The sequence below is a fragment of the Ochotona curzoniae genome, unplaced genomic scaffold (genome assembly GCF_017591425.1).
Source record: "Ochotona curzoniae isolate NIBS_2020 unplaced genomic scaffold, NIBS_Ocur_1.0 scaffold_4701, whole genome shotgun sequence".
NCBI lineage: Eukaryota > Metazoa > Chordata > Mammalia > Lagomorpha > Ochotonidae > Ochotona > Ochotona curzoniae.
Window position 1 is genome coordinate 73,461,456 of NW_024467122.1, and position 18,839 is coordinate 73,480,294.

Genomic DNA, 18,839 nt, shown 5'->3' on the forward strand with positions numbered 1-18,839 from the left:
TCCATTGGTCAAGATGATTTCTACAGGCTGTGGGGAGCCCTTGGATGTGATATATGTATTCTTCACTTATTGGAAACAGAAACACCCATAATTCTCACATCAGTGAGTTTTCACATTAAGGTATGAGCCACAGGCTTTACTCTGGGAGGGAGGCTATGCTGGCGTTGGATCTTCTGATGTGGAAACAGGAAGTGGGCACTATGGGCTGTGCTTTAAATGATTCCTTTGTCAGTGGTAAATGCTCTGCCAGTGTGGTGCCCAGATTTTGAGATTTCCAGAAATCACCAGGAATCTGAAGCCAATCCAAGTGCACAAGGATGGTTTGTTCAAGCTCAGCACATCTGAGCCTGGGTTCTTGGTTGAAAGCAGTTCTTGGTTGCACCGGCCGGGACCAACACCCCTTGAAGTGTGTCCTTGAATAGAACATTCATAGGGTTTTTATAGGGACAGACCACAATAGCTTGAAAAGGGGCAATTCACAATAGCCTGCAAGGTGAGGGGAAATACCACACATTCCCTAGCTGCACAGCCCGTGCCTCCAGCAACGAAGGGAAGCACCCACTTCATTACTTGGAGCCACCTGTGAGATAACCAGACTTAGGTGGGCCTTGATTCTTAAGAATTGGGACCCATCAGTGTTAAGGGTCACATAAGCCATTTGGCCTGCAGGCTCACACAGTTTCTTAGTAGCAATAAGCCATGAGCAAATGGTTGGGATTTTGGTACTAAGGTTCCCCAGCAAAAGGCCTCCCTAGATGATCAGAAGTTGATTCTAGAGACTTCCTTTCCAGGATGAGTTTGGGTCAGGCTCAGCTACTGAAGAATCCTGTTACTGACCTACGCGGATTTGGTTTATCTCTTTAATGGGAAGGCATCAAAATGCCAAATATTTACAGCTTTCCAGTAAAATCACTGAATTGTGTGCAAGTTCTCTTACTGTGAGGCTGGTGAATTTATGAAACTTTATGGTTTTCTCTTGAAGAATAAAACTTCTGTTTCATTCCTGTGTGATGTACCTAACCAGTTTCCTTTGTTGAGTTTATAGAGGCTTTTAAACTTCCCTGGTTTCCAAGGGAAATGGGGTTTATGATGCAAGATAGGATATAGATGAAGATTTGTGTGGGGTTTTTTTTTTTAATTTTTTTTTTAAATTGGAAAGGCAGATATACAGAAAGGAGGGGAGACAGAGAGGAAGATCCTCTGTCCAATGATTTACTCCTCAAGTGAGTGCAACAGCCGGTGCTGCGCCGATCCGTAGCCCAGAACCAGGAACCTCTTCCAGGTCTCCCACGCGGGTGCAGGGTCCCAAGGCTTTGCACCGTCCTCGACTGCTTTCCCAGGCCACAAGCAGGGAGCTGGATGGGAAGTGAGGCTGCCGGGATTAGAACGTGCGCCCACATGTGATCCCGGCACGTTCAAGGTGAGGACCTTAGCTGCTAGGCCACCGCCAAGTAGAGCCCTGAACCACACTGTGTTTCCAGGCCAGAGAACATGAACACACCTTCAGTAAGTCATTTGTTTATTTCTCAGCTTGTTTTACATTGCATTTTAAGAGTTTTGTGGATTTTTAAAATTAAAATGCAAAAATAAGTATGTGATAAAAAGGTAAAGTTGTCAGTGCTGAGACGTTAGAGCTGTCAAACCTGATTGAGTCCTTTTCTGCAGGCCGTGTGCTGCATAACCAAGGCGTATTCATTTCATGATTCAAACTGGAACTAGGAATCTGTTCATTCTTGTGGGACTTCGAGTCTGAAGGTATCTTTATTGGTGTTATAGATAATATAATTAAAGTGGTTTAGTACCAAACTGGAAACAGAAACACTCAATATTTTTGCAGTGATAAGTTATCTAGTGTAAGAAAGAAAAAAAAAAAAAACACACATGAGGCATCACATTTTTAGTTTTTGCTTTTTTGGAATTGTTGAAATAGTGTGGTTCCTGTAACATCTAGAGGCTGTATGATATCCGTGAGCCTCTACAGCAATGCGTGGAAAACAGAACATGCTCTGTGCTCTCTGATTAAAGACAGATTTTGTATTTATTTATCTTAAAGGCTGAATTAGGGAAAGAGAAGGAAAGAGACAGTGACGGACGTGTCTGCTATCAGCTGGTTCATTCTATAGATGGTCACAATGGTCCCGGCTGGACCAAGGCAGACAGAAGGACCAGGAGGATCATCTAAGCCCCCACATAAGTCTCCCACCCAAATACTTGGGCTAACTTCCACTGTTTTCCCAATACGCCTTAGCAGAGAACTGGATGGGAAGCGGAGTAGGTGGTAACTTAACCTGCCATGCCAAAATGCCATTTCCTGTTGCAGATTTTTTTAATAACACTTGTTAATTTGAAAGGCAGAGTCATTGAGAGACAAAGAGAAACCCACCATCTGCTGGTTCACACCCCAAAAAGGCCAAAACGACTAGCGGTGAGCCAAGCTAAAGCCAAAAGTTTCATCCAGGGTGTCTGCTTTGCTGCAGGGACCCAGGTGCTTGGGCCATCCTACACTTTAAAACAGGCCCATTAACAGGCAGCTGGGTCAGAAGCAGAGCGTGCAGGACATAAACCAATGCCCATGTGGGATACCAGTGGCTTTACCTGCTAAACAACAGGGCTGGCCCCCTGTTGCATGTTCTTTTATTTGAAACACAATTACAGAGAAAAGGGGAGGGAGAACCATCCACAGGTTCACTCGGCAAATGGCTGCATTGGCAGAAGCTGAGCCAATCTGAAGCCAGGAGCCAAGAGCTTCATTCAGGTCTCCCTCATGGGTGCAGGTGTTTGAGGACTTCAGCCATCCCTTGTTGCTTTCCCAGGCCACAAGCAGGGAGCTGGATGGAAAGCGGGGCAGCTGGGTGATGAACTGCTGCCCCCATATGGGACCCTGGCTGATGAAAGGCGAGGACCTCAGCCATGAAGCCATCCTGCCAGGCCCAAGTACGCTTCATTCTGCGGGGTGTTCATACTGTTCACATAAGTTATGGTGCTAGAGACAGGTCACAAGTTACTATAAATATGTATTAATTTTGCGTTTTGAATAACATACTAATAAAACATTTAAAGAATTAAAAGGAGGCTGAGTCTATGGTAGGGTGACTGGGCTGGGCCACAGCAACCACCAGTTTGCATGGGCAGGGGCAGAACCGACCAGGTGTAGGTGACAGACCACACCTGATCCTATACTGGCTGGCACACATAAGAGTCAAATCTGAGGTCATCCTACAGGATGTTTCTTGGGGGATCCCCCAAACAGACCACCAGTCTCAGACCCCAGCCATCCCAGAAAAGTCACAGAATGTGTGGTCCAACCTCGGAGTGCACATACTGGGACCAGGTCTCCTCCGTTACTGATGTTGGTCTGACAGCATGTCAGATGCACGTGGGGGACATGACAGCAGGGGATGTCAACTACCTCATCGGAGGGTAGAAAGCAGAACAGGTTAGACAATTCTCTGGCCGAACTTGTCAGCACGCTCCTGGGTGCGTGGATGCACACATGGTGACTTTGTCAACCAGCAGATGTTGGAACAATTTTCTCAACCCTGAAGCAACAAAGCCAGTGACGTCTCAGAACTATCAAAGCCACTCGAGTAACACCCTCAGAACACTCTTCCCTACACTGGGGTCCCCCACCCCTGGGTGCCCATACTGTTTGACAGCAGAGAGCGGCTTCTCCCCTTCCTCCCCTGTGGACATGGAAAGAAAAAAAAAACTGAAATATTTGTTCCACCCACCTTCCTCCATATCATAACCTTCCCCCATATCATAACCTTCCCCCATGGAGGCACACATGGGCATGTATTTTTCTCAATTATGTAAATAAAGAGGGCCTGGTACGGTGACCTAATGGCTTAAGTCCTCGCTTTGAACACTCTGGGAGCCCATATGGGCACCGGTTCTAATCCCAGCAGCTCCACTTCCCATCCAGCTCCCTGCTTGTGGCCTGGGAAAGCAGTTGAGGACAGCCCAAAGCCTTGGGACCCTGCACTTGCGTGGGAGACCTGGAAGAAGTTCCTGGCTCCTGGCTTCAGATAGGCGCAGCACTGGCCATGTGGTCACTTGGGGAGTGAATCATCAGATGGAAGATCTTCCTCTTTGTCTCTCCTCTCTGTGTATCTGACTTTGCAACAAAAATTAATAAATCTTTAAAAAACAATAATATTAAAAAGAAAGTTAAGCATTGGAAAAAAAGAATTAACAGGGGAATAACAAGAATAGCAGGTTCCAATGCAGTATTTGTGACAGGAAGTTGAATGCTAAATGCTTTCTGAGATATTTGTAGAAGACATTATGCTGCAATAAGAATAACCCCACAGACCCAGCATACAGCTCCTGACTGAGCAACCAGGAGCAAGCCACTGACCTCCCTGGGCCTCAGTTTCCTGTTTAATCTGTAAATGAAACAATTTTTAAATGTTAAATGAAAAGGAGAAGATATCTATATAACCCTCTGTGCAAACGTGCAGGTTCTTTGCTGGAAAGGCAGGTTAGCTCTTCCAGGCTGCTCGTGGACACCTAACTCCCCTCCTTCATCCCTTGGTAACTTGGGTGTGGAGGTGGGTAAGGCAAGAGGAATAACACGGAGACTAATGGAAATGTGGGGGCCGGACTCTAAAGAAGCTCCGGGGATTGACTCTCAGCGTTAGCGAATGGTTTTGCTTGCCTCTCTGGGGAGAATGCCTATTTGCATAAGAAAAAGGATGCAAAGTCAAGCAGCCCAAGTGCCTAGTCCCGCAGGCTCCTCAGAGGCAGGCGTGGCTTTCCTGAATCTAGCCGCCATTCCAGAAGTGGCCGCGGGGTGGCACTGCTTCCTCGTCAGGACGAATACTGAGGGCGCTGCCAGCTGGGACAACAACCAGTGCTCCCGGGCACAGCTAACCGCTGAGAAAGACAAAACACCATCCCCAGATCCCACGTGTTCCCTGCAGCCCACAGCCCTCTCCACCAACGACCCCAGGACGAGGACAAGGTCCCCACTTTCAAATCTTAGGTCCAGCAATATCTGTCCAGCTCTGAGGCAGAGTACAAAGGAAGGTTCATGTGGCCTGTGTCTAAATATTATTTAGTTATTAAATCAAGCTAATAAGCATAATTTTGCTGCTCACCATTGAGATTTCATTGGTGTTAACACTCAACACATAGCCACTTTAATTTGTACATAAGTCTTAGTAAAGATCTGAAAAGTCATGAGTTGTCATTCATGTTAAAATGATTCCAGTGACTTTGCAGCTTCAAATTCGCAGGCAACTTTTCCTTAAGATTATATCAAATACCAGTCCCTTCAAATGTTGACAAACTGTAACAGCAATCCCAATTCACCAGACAATATTGTAAGGAGTCAGACGGGATAGTCGGCAGTTAGGGTCTCTGGCCTCTGGTAAAGTTACCTTTTAAAATATAAAATTGTACTTCTCCCCATTTCTTATCCTCCCAAGAGCACGTTCTCTGCTTGAAGGAGAACCAAAGGACAGAATCAACATATCAAATCTCTCTTGCCACAGTCAGAACGGGAGGAGGAAGAGACAAGACCCACCTTCCCGATTCCCTTTGGTAACGGACAGGTGCCATATTGCTGTCCATGGTGAATCAGATTTTACCTCTTTCTTGCCCTTTGACTGACTCCCCTGAGATGACGCCTAAACGACACCAGCTCCTCAGGACATTTTTCCCCTTGGAACTGGCTCCTGCCACCATGACCAGAGCTCTCCCTCATTCTCTCTTAAATTTCCTGGGGTCTCTCCTGCCTTGGAGCGCCCTCCTGTCATGACAGCAACCCTTTATTCTCTCTTTCCCAAAAAAATACATTTTTAAAAAATAATCTTACTTAGTTGATTAGGGTACAAAGTGTCAAGGGGTACAGGAAAGTGGGTAATATCATTGTTTCCACGCTAATATCATTTTCCCCCTTTTTCTGGGGTCAAGGGAGAAACAAAGGGAAAAGCCCCACCCAGCCTCTCTCCCATCCCAGGTCCCCGATGTGAGGCACGCTCCTAAGATTCTGCTCAAGCAGTTTTGATAGTTCAGCAGTTCTGAATTGCTGCCAATCTCACCATTCCTTTTTTTTTTTTAAGATTTATTTTTATTATTTTTTATTGGAAAGGCAGATATACAGAGAGAAGAGACAGAGAGGAAGATCTTCCGTCCGATGATTCACTCCCCAAGTGAGCGCAACGGCCCGATGCTATGCCGATTCGAAGCCAGGAGCCCCTTCTGGGTCTCCCACGCGGGTCCCAAAGCTTTGGGCCGTCCTCGACTGCTTTCCTGGGCCACAGGCAGGGAGCTGGAAGGCAGCCCCGCTTCCCTACCATTCCTTTTTTTAAAAAAAAGATTTATTTTACTTTTATTGGAAAGGCGGATATACAGAGAGGAGAGACAGAGAGGAAGATCTTCTGTCTGATGATTCACTCCCCAAGTGAGCACAACTGCCAATGCTATGCCAATCCGAAGCTAGGAGCCTCTTCCAGGTCTCCCATGTGGGTGCAGGGTCCCAAAGCTTTGGGCCGTCCTTGACTGCTTTCCCCAGGCCACAGGCAGGGAGCTGGATGGGAAGCGGGGCAGCTGGGATTAGAACCGGCGCCCATATGGGATCCCGGGCGTGCAAGGGGAGGATGTTAACCACTGAGCCATCGCGTGGGCCCCAATCTCACCATTCCAATCGCGATAAAACCTATTCAGAATCCACTGGCTCCCTATTCAGAATCCATAGTCTCTTCATGGTTGGGGTTCTGAGATCAGTAGTTCAGTTGGAGGGATCTCCAAAAAAACTTCATCTGAGATGATCCCAAACCTGATTCTTGTGTGAGTTTGCCAGTACAGGGTCTGGCACAGTCCATCGCCCCAATCAACTTATGCACATGCTGGTTGTTGCAATTGCTGGGTCAGTTCTGTTTCCAGCCCTGTCTTCCACTTGAACCAGTGGGTGTTATAGTTCAGCTCGATCCTACTCACTTCATACTCGGTCCTCCTGCAAACCAGTGGGAGCTGCAGCCTAGCTGGGGCTGATCCCCATAACCCCCACCAGGCTTTCCCCCTACCCTGGTTCCCATGCTTGCCAGTATGTACCGCAGGCTTGTTCAGTCTGTCCCACATTCCATTTAGCTCTCCTACTTGCCAATGGGCATTGAAGCCTAGTTCAACCCAACCAACCTACTATCCAGTCCACACACATACTGGCAGGTGCTTTTCTATCTAGCCACCCCTGCCCCAATCCTGGTTTTCATGCTCTTCAGTGGGAGTGGTAACCTATGAGGGAGGTGCCCACTACCTCCCTACTAGGCCATTCCAACTCCAGATTATGCACTCTCCAGGTGGTTCTGGCATTTAACTTAACAGAATTAGCTCCCAGTGCCAGCCTCTGCCATCTGATGGTGTGGTAAAGCCCAACCAACCCTCACCCACTCTAATTTATGCTTGCACTAGTTGGAACATTCAGCCCAACCTGGCCCTTCCCCAGTCTAGCTCACATGAGGCCTACAGGTGTTGTAGTCCTGCCTGGTCTGGTCTGTTCCCATCCCAACTCATGCTCTCCAATGGGAATGGTTGTCCAGCAGGGGAGCCCACATTCCCCTGCCGGCTTTGCCTCCTCCCCCCCCGGTTCTCACGTGTGCTGTTTGGACGCTGCAACCACATCTGGTGTGGCTCACCTCACCTTGGCTTTCCTTAATGTGCATTGACATGTGTTGTGACTGAAACTGGCCTGACCAACACTCTATGCTGGTGCTCGGATTTGCCAGTGGTTGATGTGAACAGGTTCAGCTTGGTCTGCCCCCCACCTATGCCATATGTATGATGGTGGGTATCTTCCTTTGGCCTGGTCTGGGTTGTTCCATATCGTGGTTCTTGCGCTCACCTATAGGGACTGTGTTCTGACAGAGGAGTTTCCAAGCTCCTCCTTCAGAACCTCTCCCTATGCCAGGTCTTGCGCATACTGGTGGTTCCATGGGCCAGCCCTCATTGCTGGCCTTCCATCCATTCCAGTTCTTGGTGTTGGCTGTTTCACCTCAGCCAAGGCTTGTCCATACCCAGACACTGGTCACACATGACTCAGTAGGGGCAGAGACCCAGCCTAGTCCATCCTACATCTACCCTGGTTCTCCAGAGTGCCAGATGGTGCTGGCATCTTGCTCAGCTTGATGCACCCAGCCCCAATCCACATTTGTGCCTAGGGAGATTGCAGCCATATCCAGACCAGAACGCAGCCCCCGCACCCTCCTGTGGGAATCCCAACCCAGCAAGGGTGTACTCTCACAGCTCCCCACCCGAATCTATTCCCAACCCTAGATTGCTCACGTGCCAGTGGGTGCTCTGACGCAGTTGGCTTAGCCCCTCACCTGTCTCAGCCTTTGCCTTCAATGCTGTGGCATAGTATCCCAGCCTCATGAAGACCAGTTGGGGTAAGAGCCTAGGTCGGAATGACATGTGCTCCATCCTGATTTCTTTCCTTTTTTGTGAGTTGAAGTTTGCTTGGCCCTGCCTGGTGTGCCCCCTTCCAGTTGCAGTTCGGCTCACCCCACATCCTATTTTAGAATGCACCTTCAGGTGGTGCTGCCTTGACCTGCCCAGATTGTCATCAGTTCCTTTACCTGTAAGTGATGGCAGGTGCCATGGTCACTCCTAGCTTAGTCCATTGCCACCCCAGCTTGTGAGCTAACAAGCGGGACTTGTATTCCCACAGGGTTGGGCCCACACTTCCCCCACAGAGTTTACCCCCAGACAAAGTTGTCTCATGTGCCGGTTAGTATCTTTACCCTGCCAAATGTGACCAGTCCACTATTCCACCACCCAGTCAAGTAATGGTACCTAACCCTGCCAGACAAGCCCCCATCCATAGCTTTGGTGTGGACTGTTGTGTGGCAGTCAGTGGTCAGTGATGCTCTGTGCTAACAGCCCATCTCAGGATTTCTAATTTGGCTAGTGAATCAGTCTGGCCCTAATAGATCTATGGACACTCCCCTCCAAACCATCAGGTCTCAGTCTCCACACTTGCCTGAAAGTTTCATGACCCTGTTACTGGGAATCACCTAGAATTAATCTCTCACCTACACTAAAACTGGCCTTATTCCTGGGTGTCCCTAAGTAACAATTTCATATCTTAAAAACCCCAGAGCTCACCACTGGGTGGCCAGCAGGCAGAGCCTGGCAACATTTGGTGCACTTGCCACCCAAAGCCAAGCACTCCATCACTGCCTTTCGGCAGTGGCTTTGGCCTGAGTCCCTAGCATTGGATCCAGCCCAGCAGGGGCACCCCCCCACAGTTGCCACACTGCAGGGAGCTGCAAGTCGCCCCAACCTCAAGGTCTGGACCCCTAAATGAATCTTGCTGTGCAAACTGGGGTTGTCCACATGAAAATCCTTCTTTCATATAAGACAAGAAACAAGGTTACTGCCGTGTATCTTGTTGAATTCCCCACAAAAATATCATATGCACAACATACTCAAATTGTAACCAAATAAAGGCATCTTCTTTTTATTATATATGCCAGCTGCTGGGACTGCTGTTGTGGCATGGTAGGAAAAGCTACTGCCTGTGGATGGCAGCATGCCACATGGGCAGTTCAAGTCTCAATTGCTCTAGTTCCAATTCAGCTCCCTTCTTGAGGCCTGGGAAAGCAGCAGAGGATAGCCCAAAACCTTGGGACCCTGCACTCAATTGGCCGACCTGGCAGTTAGCCATGAGTGAACTAGTAGACGAAAGATCTTTCTGTCTGTCCTTCTCTCTGTAACTTTGCCTTTCCATTGCATATTTTAAAATTAAGAAATAAAATACTTTCATACTCTGGTTTCTCTTTAGATCGAACAAATCTTTCACCTTTTACTAAAGAAATGCAATACTTCTGTGCTTTGTGGCAGGTGCCTTTGCACTTTGCAGCAGGGGGCTTTTAGGGAACCTGGGGATGATGCTGGGAGGGACATGTGGGGACCTGGGGCTCACATCCAGGCAAGCTGAGTGAGCCTGGCGATTTCCCCACATGCTTTGTCTCAGACAGGGTGTGAGGAGCGGAGAGGAGAGCCCAAGGTGAGGAATGGCTTTTGAGGGAGGTACATCAACCAGGTCATTGTACTTGCAGGTAATCGAAGGGGTTGAGAGCTAGTGGTTTGAGGTAAGGGCAGCTAGAAGACGTTTATGCATGACTGATGCATATGTAGGAGACCGAAGCTGGGCTAGTTAGGATGGATCACTGCCGATTAATACTCACTGGTACATGCTATGGCTAGGGCTGGAGTCTTCCTGGCAGGGCTAACTCACAGTACTTGCCAACAAGAGTCACAACAGGGGATGGGTAATGTTAGACTGGGCCATGACACTAACCAGCACGTGAAAGACCCAGGTCTGAGGGCATATTCTGTGGGGCATATGTAGGCCCACTTCTGTGGAACTGCAATTTCTGCTGGTTTGATTAAGAGCTTGGGGTGGTGACAGGCTGAGCTAGGCATGACCATGGAACCCACCTGACATTCATGGGTATTGGGGTTGGGTTCAGGCTGGGCTGGTCCAGGCTAAAGCACCCGCAGGCACACCCAAGAATAGGGTGTGGGGTGGGCTGCGCTACAACATCTACCAGTTCATACAAAGACCGGGACAGAGGGGGCAGACTATGTTGGGTAAGGGCCTACCACCTGCTAGCACATGTGAGATCTGGGTCTGGGAGTGGGCCTCGTTGGTGGAGGAGCTTGGGAAACTCCCCTGCTGTGCCTTTGCCCCCCACTAGAGAGCATGTGATTCAGGCCTGGGTGTTGGTCAGACCAGGAAAGGTAGCTCCATGCGTTAGCGATTGTGTGGTTTGGTTCTGGAGGTTAGTAGACCAGGAAGGGCTAGGCCAACCTTAGCTCACCAACATGTGCAGGAGCCAGACTGGAGTGTGAGTCATGCCAGGCTAGGCTATCACACCTGCTGGCTTGCATGAATCAGGGATGGGATCAGATGGGGCAGGGCTAGGCTGCAGTACCTGCCAGTGAGTTGGGACTGCAGGGGCTGTGGCAGGACAGGTCAGGCTGCAGCATATGATGGCAAAGGCCAAGACGGTGGATGGGCTATGTCAAGCTGGGTCAGAGTAACCACTGGCACACGCAAGTTCTGTGGCTGGGAACAGGCCTGGATGGGGAGCTAAGGGAACGCCTTAGTTGGGTTGTGGTTCCCACTGGTGAGTGCAAGAGCCAGAATGGGAGAGGAAATCTGGGCTGGACATGGCTGCAGTGTGGACTGGGTATGGGATATGCCAGAGTGAACTAGACTCCAGCACTCACTAGTGCTCGTGGGAACCAAGGTAAATGTAAAACAGGCTGGGCTAGGTCTTGGCACCTGCTGACCATGCAAGAACCAGGCTGGGCTATAGCACCCAACAGTAAGAACTGGCATGGGTGTGGGCCAGCTGGGTAAGGCCATTGTTCCTGTCAGGACAGGAGGTGGACTAAGTCAGCCTGGACCAAGAACCCACTGATGTGTGCACAAGATCTGCCACTGGGAGGAGATCTGATAGAGGATATTGGAGAACTCCTTTGTCGGGATGCAGTCCCTGCAGGTGAGCACAAGAAATAAGACTGGGAGCAGCCCAGACCAAGCCAGATATCCACTGGCATACATGTAGGTCAAGTCTGGGGGAAGACTAGGCTGGGTCAGTTCATAACACCCACTGGCAGATCTGAGAACCAAGATGGGCATGGGACAAGTCAGGTCAGGGCATAACACCAGCCAGTTCACATTAAAGCTGGGACTGGGTTCTGGCTAGACTGGGTTAGGTTACAGCATCCACCAGCATGAGCTGGAACTAGGGGCAGATTAGGCTAGGGCTGGCTGTAGCACCTGCCAGCAAATGCTGAGGTGAGGCAGGCCATACCAGACTGGGTCACATCACCAACCAGCACACAAGACCAGTGTGTGTGTGTGTGTGTGTGTGTGTGTGTGTGTGTGTGTGTGTGTGTGTGTGTGTGCCGCCAAGTAGGGGAGTACTGGGAAGCTTTCTTGCTGAGCCACTGCATGAAAGCTGGGATCAGGGTAGACCAAGCCAGGCAGGGCTATAACACTTACTGGCCTGCACGTGAACTGGGTTAAGGGGAGAGCAAGATTGGGCTGACCAATTGTATCCACCGGTGCGTGCATAAGCCAGAGTAAGTGGAGGTTGATTGGGGCTTTGTTGCAGCATCAGCTAGCAATTGCTGGGACTGGGGGTAAGCCCTGACAAGCTAAACTGTAAAACCTCCTGGAAAGTACACGTCTCAGGATTGGGAGTGGGCCCAGTAGGAAAACTGTGGGCACTTCTCTGATGGGTTGCAACTGCCACTGGTGAGCATGAGAACCAGGGCTGGGGACAGGACTGGCTAGACAGGCAGTAGCACCCACAAGCATGAGTGTGGACTGAATAGTGGAGTCAGTTGGGTTGAGCTAGGCTTCAATGTCCATTGACGTGTATAAGAGCTGAATGGGATGTGGGCCAGATTGGACCAATCTGCTGTACATACTGGCAAGCATAGGAACCAGGGCTGGGGGTGGGCCTAGTGGGAGTTATCAGGGGTTGCTCTGACTAGGCCGCAGCTCCTGTTGGTGTATATGAGGGCTAAGTGTGTGTTGGGCAGAGTTGGGCTGGAGCACAGCATCCATTGGTTTATGTAAGAGACAGGGCTAGAAACAGAACTGACCCAGCAACTACCAGTGTGAGCTTAGGCTGATGTGGGTGATGGACTGAGCCAGACCCTGTACTGGGAAGCACAAACAAGAGTTAGGTCCGGCATCACCTCAGATGAGGTTTTCTTGTTGATCCCTCCCACCAACTGAACCACTGGAATCAGAACTCCAACCATGGGGAGAATCGCAGGCTCTGTGGTCTCAGATGGAGCAGCGGATGACATGCCCAGATGCACTTGGAGGACATGGCCGTCCGCTGCGGCCTGCAGAGGACATCTGTTACTACAGCTTAGGATGAAGGGCAGAACAAATTGATCAACTACCCCAGCCAAGTGTTGGCAGCATATATCTGGGCGAATGGAGACTCCAGGGTAGACTAAGTCAGCCCATGGACCTTGGAAGAATTTCCTCGCCCTTGGAGTGGCGATCTCACCCTTGGAGTGGCGAGATCGTCAGCATTTCAGAACTATCAAAACGACTTGACCATCCCCTTGGACATGTTCCACGTCAGGGACCTGGGATGACATCGGATGGCCATTCCCCAACACTGGATACTGAGGCAGTTGGGAGACTGGGTGCTGCTTCTCCCCTAATCTTGCCCCTTCTCCCACTACAACAAGAAGAAAAAGAGCATTTAGAAACAATGATCTCACCCACTTTCCCCTAATTCTCGGCCCTTCCCACACTAATCAACTAAGTAAACAACATCAAAAATAAAATAATTTTTTTTCCTCTCCCCAGCACTCATCTCGGGTGAATTGACTACTCAAGCCTCAAGCAGCATAGGCCTGATTATTTGTACAGCAACAAACTCTTTAATCTTTCACAGCAAATTAACAAAATTATTAGGCAAACCAGACAACCACCACCACGTACGTTACAAGAGTAAACACGGTTCTGGGCCCGGCGCGATAGAGTAGCGGCTAAAGTCCTCGCTTTGCATGCACCAGGATCACATATGGGTGCCAGTTCTAATTCCAGCAGCCCTGCTTCCCATCCAGATCCCTGCTTGTGGCCTGGGAAAGCAGTCGAGAACGGCCCAAAGCCTTGGGACCCTGCACCCACGTGTGGGAGACCTGGAAGAGGCTCCAGGCTCCTGGTTTACATTGGCTCAGTTCCAGCCATTGCGGCCGCTTGGGGAGTGAATCATTGGACAGAAGATCTTCCTCTCTATTTTTCCTCCTCTCTGTATATCTGATTTTCCTATAAATATAAGTAAATCTTTTTTTTTTAAGTAAATACAGCTCTGACACAACAACAAGGAGTAGCTTTCTGTAGGAATCAATTCTATCAAACAGCATGGGAGTAAGTGTAATTGAAAACATCTAAGACATATTAAATATGTAACTTTTAATTCTAAATTAACCTATAATATGTGTTTATTGTATAATATCAAACTGTCCCCATGTGTCTATGTGAAACTGATACCCAAGACATTCAAATCCTTTCCTCTGATACCCAAGATATTCAAATCTTTCTTTCCTATTTATCTGCCTTTCCAATAAAAATAAATAAAATCTTTAAAAAAAAAAGTTGAAATCCTTTTTTATATATAAACAGAAAAAAGTAGTGGGATATTTAGCCACATGGGCTATCGTACTCCTGATTTTAACTCCTAGAAGTTTAAACTTAAGGGCCTGGCTAGAAGGTTCAGTGGCTAAACCCTTGGCTTGCACACACTGGGATCCCATGTGAGCACTGGTTAATGTCCCAGCTGCCCCACTTCCCATCCAGCTCCCACTTGTGGCCTGGGAAAGCAGCAGAGCATGTGCCAAAGCCTTGGGACCCTGCACCCATATGGGAGGCTCAGAAGAAGCTCCTGGCTCCTAGCTTCAGATCAGCTCAGCTCTGGCCATTGCAGCCACTTTCGGAGAGAACCAGCAGATGGAAGATCTTTCTCTATCTCCTTCTCTCTGTAAATCTGCCTTTCCAATAAAAAATAAATAAATCTTTTTTTTTTAATTAAGCTTAGAAATTAGATCAGATGGGCTTTTCCATTTCTTAAAAATGTTTCCAGAGTCACTAAAAAATTGCATTTACAAAATAGCTGAGAAGCTGTTCGTCTGGTTTGTGAAGGAAGAGGCGCTAGGAGCACTGATGGACATGGATATGGTATTAATCAGACTTAGCTTCTTCTTTTTTTAGCTTCAGAGACTTGAGTCTCCTCATTTTTAGTATCTATTTTTTTTCTCCTGGCAAGTCTATTTTTTCCACCTGGATCTGTTTTCCCCTTGCTCGTCTCTTCCGTTTTGTTTGCTTTTTTTTTTTTTCCAATGACATCCTTCCCAGCTTTGTTTCCGCTACTGCAAAAGTGGGTGCAGCAGACAACCTGGCCAGTACCCTCTTGGGTTCTTCCTTCACAACATGCCTAGGACATCTTGGCTGTGAGGAGGGCACGTGCCAGGTGTCCTCAGGTTACAAAGTTCCCACAACCTTCATGAAACCGGGCTTCCTGAGCACTGCCCTACAGCATTAATGCTAAACAAACTATGCTCCACCCTTTGCATGCACACCTTCAGAATTACCTGAACATCCTGGGGAAGGTTTAGGATTTTGAGACTCATTGAACATCCACTTATGGCCTTTGGCTCACCCCAATCTTCTCAGATTGTACCGATTCTCACATGGGTGCAGGAGAACACTCCAGCTCATATATCCAGGTCTTATCCACGGCCACACTCCCCAGGATCCTGAAAACGGCCTCCCCTTGGGTACTCTGGGATGCACTGTGTGAACACTGATAGTGAAGGCCACCCTTGGGAAGAGAGATCCAGAGAAGAGGCCTCGCAGGCCCTGGGAGAGGGCTTGTTGTCTTTGGGCAGGAATTCTGGGATCCAGATTGGACTAGATCATGAACAAGTCTCAATCCATGGACTCCTTCACCTGCGGGAAGGGAAATGGCCTCAGCAGGTACAAACAAGGGGATCTCTTGCTCTGGATCCTGGAGACTGGGTCAGAGAGAGATGATGTTCTGATACCCCCGCACCACTTAGAATTGTTCCTGGACAGCTCGACTTCTGAAAAATCTGGGTTTTGAGAAGCCAAATCGCCTCTCAACTCCTTTTTATTTCTGTTTTGCCCCCCCCCTCAAGTCCAATGACGGCACCAAAGTGCTTACTTCTCACACAGCACTGCAACAGCTGTCCCAGAAACTTTGTCTTCTCAGATCTCAACAAAAGCATTATCAAAACAGCAGTGCAGGAACCCAGTGTTCAGCGGAGGCTGACATTAACAAGCAGTAGAGGAGAAGTGTTCTTGCAAGGGTACAGAGTGCCATTTCTCTTGCAAGGGACAGATAATTCCAGCCTTACTGCAACCCTTCCTGTGCTGACGGGAAAGCAGCCTCCTGAAGCGGTTCCAGTGAGGGATGAGGGCTCTTTGCTTGGAGTGAATAATTCATGAAAGCTCAGGATAGGCATTCGGATAACTGCCCAGTTACTGTGCTCTGGGGACACGGTAAGAAATTCGAACAGGCTAATGGAAACTTTCTCTCTTCTTCTGTCTCCCACAATATTTTTGTTTCCTGTTCAGGGCTTCCTTCTCTGCTCTGCCTAATCAAACCTCCTCACCAATGCTCATATGCCAGGATATTCAGGAGGGAGCATCTCGCCCACCCAAACCAGCTACAAGGCAATTGCCCAGCATTCTCAAAAAAAAAAAAAGCGCATTCTTGCTGGCCAAGCTGGCATGGTCCCACACACCTGCCTCCCTAGACCTGGAAGAAATTCAAATTGCCTCTTGTTTGTCCTTGGAAAGGCACCTACAGATTATGTCTTATTTCAATTTCCTGACCAAGAAGCATGATCATAATTCCTATAGTGGGAGTGATGGCGCTAAGTCAAAACTGCGGGACAGGCCCTGAGTTTCTTGTCATCATGCTGGGCAGATAAGGAAGGAAGGAAGGAAGGAAGGAAGGAAGGAAGGAAGGAAGGAAGGAAGGAAGGAAGGAAGGAAGAAGGAAAAGTAAGAAAAGAAAGGAAGGAAGGAAGAGAGAAAGAAAGAAGAAGGAAGGGAAGGAAGGGAAGCAGGATAACTCCTCAAGATAATTCTTGCATCAGATCTGGATGTGATTTCTTCTTGACTTAGAGACAAGTTATTAGCTGTCCACATACCCAAAGGACAAAGGAAGATCAGAGCCAGGATAATCTCAGTAAATACTCCATTTGGAAAGGATCAATTGGAGGCATAGTATTATTACTGATGTGTTGAAACCTTGGAATTGCACCGGGCTAATGTAAGAGTAATACTGAGAGTAACCTGATCGTTGATTAGGTTGGTTCAAGCCGCTGTCTCCCAAGGCAATCTGGGAGACCCAGCCTTTCCTTCCTACGAAGGGTATAAGGCTTCCTGGGGAGTTAAGGTGCTTTTTCACTTGCTTCATGAATATTAGAAATATTTAATGACCCTTAGAAGGAGAGTATTTCATTAGTGGAAAACTGTAAGTGCTCACCCACTGAAGACAAGCTTGGGCGTGTGGACTGTTCTGGCCGGTGGAATGTGAGCACAGATGATGTGTGCCTACTGCAAGCTCAAGCTTTATGTCGGGTGACCAGTTGACTCAGGACTATTCTGATTTTCAAGATTGAAGCTTTGCTCCAAGGAAGTTCTCTGTCCTGGTAAGTGGGAGTAGTTGGTCATCCTTGCAGAGTTATCATGTGCCCAACCACTTTCATTTTTCTTTTTCCACGAGAGCAAGACAGGCCTAGGCAGAGTTCCTGAGCCATGGTCACAGAATGAAGAGACATAATGACTTCTGCGTACTTGTAACACAAATAAGAAATAAACCATGGGCCTAGTGTGGTAGCCTAGTGGCTAAAATCTTTGCCTTGCATGCACTGGGATCCCATATGGGCACTGGTTTGTGTCTTGGCTGCTCCTCTTTCCATCCAGGTCTCTGCTTGTGGCCTGGGAAAGCAGCTGAGGACGGCCCAAAGCCTTGGAACCCTGCACCCATAGGGTGCAGAAGAAGCTCCTGGCTCCTGGCTTTGGACTGGCTCACCTCCGGCCATTACTGCCACTTGGGGAGTGAACCAGCAGATGGAAGATCTCTCTCTGTCTCTCCTTCTCTCTGTAAATCTTACTTTCCAATAAAAATAAAATAAATCTTAGGAAAAAAGAAAGAGATCATTGGGGGTGAAGCCAAGCCCCTTCACGAATGTTCTTGATGAAGACTTTGACACGCCGCAGTATCTCTGCCTTAGCTTGCAGCTCATCTGTAAGGAGTACCTCCTTACACAGGTTGAAACTAGAGCCACAATCCTAAGTCACAAACACAAATCGCTCCTATAGTTCACATCGGCATGCCAGCCTCCACTCAATTTTGCAGCACCTCGTAAGTCCTGATCAAATGGAGTACTATCCAGTCCACCCTCAGTCACAGACACAGAGCCCACTTTGCCATTTCAGAGGAAACACACTGGCCCCAGGTCACTGACCAATCAAAGAAGACCAAGAGCACTGTGGACCAATCAGAGGCCCACACGCGAGCTGATCATGCGTTGCTCAGCTCCCATTTAAAAAGATGCGTTGTGTCCAATCCCTTAGGAGTCTGTGTGGATTGAGCCATAGCTGCCTGATTCCTTTCTTTGTACATTGCAAATGAACTCCTGCTTTTTTTCCCCACTGGGGTCAGTGATGGGCTTGCTGTATGTGGTCAGTGGTCAGTTCAGGGAGCGTTCTGTAACAGTTATAAAATCACTCTCTGAGATACCTGGGTTGAAGAAGTATACTGAGAAAACTGCATCCTTGATGAGCAGCAGTGTGGAATGGAATGTTATCGGATTTGCGTGAAACTTTTAAAAAGGAACCTCGGTGTGACAGTTAATTAGAAACTTGGGTAGGACACTTAAGTAAACTGCGGTTTAAAACAAAAGTTGCTTCATTAATTTATTTGTCAGCTGGGTTTGGAAACGACTGCCCGAAGGCAGTGCTTCTCAACTCTAAGGCACCTGTGAAACACTTCCAGGTCTTGCCAAGCAAACCTCAGCTCAGCAGGCTTAGGTGGCACCTGTGGTCTTTCATTTCTAACAGCGTGCTGTTGATGCTGCCAACGTGTGGGTTACACTGAAAAAGCAAGACTTTGGGGGTACTCCTTAAACCTGAATGATTTTGAGAGCTTTTTAAATCTAACTCCTGTGCCCCACCCCAGAAATGGTGACTTAGTAGGTAGATACAGCATGCTTTTGTTGTTATTGCTAGAAAAAGTTCCTAGGTATTTCTGAAA